Below are 3,182 nucleotides of genomic sequence, written 5' to 3'. Positions count from 1 at the left end.
CTAGACAGACACAGCTTGTACAGACACAGGTTGTACAGACGCAGGTTGTACAGACACAGTTTGTACAGACGCAGGTTGTACAACTAGACAGACACAAGTTGTACAACTACACATGCACAGTTTGGGTTGTACAACTACAGACACAGGTTGTACAACTATACATAACCGGTTGTACAAAAAAAAAGTTCGTCGAAACATATCAACATGGGATCTAGTTTTGAAGATCTCGACGCGAGGAGCTCAAAAGTGAAAACGGTTTGTAATTTGGATAAACGGTTCTCAAGATATTTCATTTTTAAAATTCGGATTTGAAAAATAAAAGGCAAAAAGGGAAAACTGTATGCCCACGTACGTGTATGCCCTCCTTTTCTCTCTCATACTCCCCCACTTTCAATCTAATTGTGACACATGGCAGACATATAGACAACCAAAATTGGATCATGTGAGGAGAAACCGACACTTGTCACAATTAGAACGATGGTCGGGTTACCTTTGCAAAGGCAAGCCTTTTTTTAGTGATCCCGGACGGAGAACGGACGTGACCGAGTCTGGGTATTTATTTTCTGTTGGGCTGAGCAGAAAAACTGCGAGGCCGCGAACTGCAGTCCGAGTCTGTGTGCAGTCCGAGTCCTGATCGAACCTATGCTAAAAAGAACCCTGTTTCCTTCCTACACAAGACGATGTCTCCTCTCTCCCGCTTCGCCGTCTTTCCAAGAGGAAACCTCAGAAAGAAAACATAAGAGTCCGCTCCAATCCGAGCAAGACAGGTCGCGGCATCGGCGTCACGGCAACCAGATCCGCGAAAGACAAGGGCATCGGCGATGGGAGGCACGACGTCCACGCGCCGCGTCGAGGTGATGGCGGAGAACTGCTGGTATGACGGCGACCTAATCCCGAAGACGTCGTTGGGCTCTCACGTGCATGTGCTCGAGATCTCGGGGTACAGCTTGCACCGGGAGCGACTCAGAGAGTGTGACAGCTTAAGATCCGCCGTGTTCACTGTCGGCGGCTACGACTGGCAAATTCAGTTCTTCCCCTGCGGAGTCCTTGGCTATTTCAAGGACTACGTGGCGGCGTACCTCTTTTTCAAGAGCAAGAACAAGAACATCAGGGGGATGAGAGCATCCTTTCAGTTCAGTCTCGTGGACGGCACTGGGTCAATGCTCCCCTATACCATCCCAAGGACGACATACAAATTCGATTCCGGCAGTAACATGTGGTGCGGCCATCATGATTTCATGAAAAGGAGCGACCTGGAGGTGTCGCCTTACCTTCACGACGACCGCCTCACGATCGAGTGCGCCATCACCATTGTCAGGGATGTGGAATCGTTACCCAAGGTGCCGCCGTCCGCCCGTCCGACATCATAGAGCATCTCAAGAACCTGTTGCAGGGGAAAGAGGACACCGACGTGCGTTCCGAGGTTGAAGGAGTGGCCTTTCTTGCGCACAAAACGGTGCTCGCGATGCGTTCACCAGTCTTCAAAGCTAAGCTATATGGCGCGATGAGTGAGAAGGACATGAACCGGGTCATCATCTCTGACATGCAACCCGTTGTCTATGAGGCCCTGCTTTATTTTATCTACACTGATTCCCTGCCCGCCATGGATGATCTTGACCGTAATGACTACATCGACACAACTAGGCATTTGCTTGTGGCGGCGGATAGGTATGCAGTGGAAAGGCTCAAGATTCTATGTGAAAGCATCCTTTGTGAGAACAATGATGTGAACACCGTGGTGACTACACTAGCTTTGGCTGATCAACATCGTTGCGTCAGGCTAAATGATGCTTGCGTTCAGTTTATTGCCTCTTTGGATAGAATGCAAATAAATGAAGTAATGGCAAGCCAAGAGTATGCTGAGCTCAAAGCAAACTGTCCTTTGGTTTTAGATGAACTGTGGAAGAAGACAAGGCTTGGCAGATCAAAGTCTTCGCTGCACATTGGTAGTTTAGTCGCACATAAATAGCTTCCTGCCGGCCTGAAGGAGGCGGAGGAGCTCTCCTTCAACACCATCCAGCCGGCGAGCGAGGAATTCGCCGCCAACTAGAGCATCCGCCAGACTTGCGAGGCGGAGCTGGAACTCCAGCGTCAAGCCTTCGCCGAGCTGGAGCGCAAGCGCGAGGAGCGGCGCCAGCAGGCTGCCGTAGCCGCATCCCTCCTCCTCCGGTGGCGCCGGACCTTGAGTATTACATACTCGACTCCGACAGCGAGGACGAAGAGCTCAGGCGCACCTTGCTCCTGAGCAAGTGGAAGACCGGCGACGACGGCCAAGGCCCGAGCAGGGTCCCCGGCGGCGAGGACGGCTCCGACGACGATGATGGCGACGACGACGGCGACTATAGCTAGGCCATCCGCCTAAGCCTGGGCCTGAAGTAGCCGTGTTGGGGCCGAATAAAATTAAGTTTTTAGAAGTTTTTATTTAAGTTTGTACTATGTAATCTCGGCGAGTTTGCCACAAATATGAATGCACTCACCTTTTTCGTGCAACCGACTTTTTTTGAATTTTTGGGCCGAAATCCTGAGTCTGGTCACGGCTGGTAAACGCGCCCCCCAGGGTTCAGTTTCGCGCTGTTTTGCGCCGCGGCGGCCCAGAAAAGGCGGCGTTTTAAGCCCGTGGGGCCACAGCGGCTGGAATGCCCTAACGACGATGATGGTACGACGATGACGTCACGGCTGATCTCGTGGATTTTGCACCTCCATTTTTTCTTATGTTGTGTTTGGATGCAAAGAATTGAGCTTGGAATTGGAGAATCTAGAATTGGAGCCTCAATTCTGCTGTTTGGATGTCCTGTGAATTAGACCCTGGAATCGAGCAACCAATTCCGCGCGGGGTACACACCGAGCAAAATAACGAGCGAGCCGTTTCCGAGCTCCAGACCTCGGAAATGCGCTCGGAAACGTTATCGCGCGCGAGCCTCTTCGTCGCGAGCTTCTCCCCATCGCCGCGGTGCGAGCTTCGACCAGCCGCCGCCGACCCGCCGCCGCCGTTGGAGCTTCGCCCGCCATCGCCGTTCGTCCCGGTACGCAGCCTCCTTCTTCCCATCGTCCCCCTGGCCGCTTCTCCCCATCTCGCCCGTCCCCCTGGCTGCTCCTCTCCTAACCCTAGGCGACGGCGGCGGCGGCGGCGGGAGGCTCGCGCCCGGCTCCCGTCCGGCAGCTCTGCCTCCTCCCGTCCGGCC

At 53.5% G+C, this 3,182-nt stretch overlaps 1 pseudogene; it reads left to right on the top strand.

Moving 5' to 3' along the window:
- Nucleotides 1-821: 821 nt before the first annotated feature.
- LOC127315728 (BTB/POZ and MATH domain-containing protein 2-like) lies at nucleotides 822-2,467 on the top strand (annotated as a pseudogene).
- Nucleotides 2,468-3,182: the final 715 nt, after the last annotated feature.

The sequence above is a fragment of the Lolium perenne genome, chromosome 7, assembly GCF_019359855.2.
Source record: "Lolium perenne isolate Kyuss_39 chromosome 7, Kyuss_2.0, whole genome shotgun sequence".
Classification (NCBI taxonomy): Eukaryota; Viridiplantae; Streptophyta; class Magnoliopsida; order Poales; family Poaceae; genus Lolium; species Lolium perenne.
This window is presented reverse-complemented; position numbering and strand designations above follow the sequence as displayed.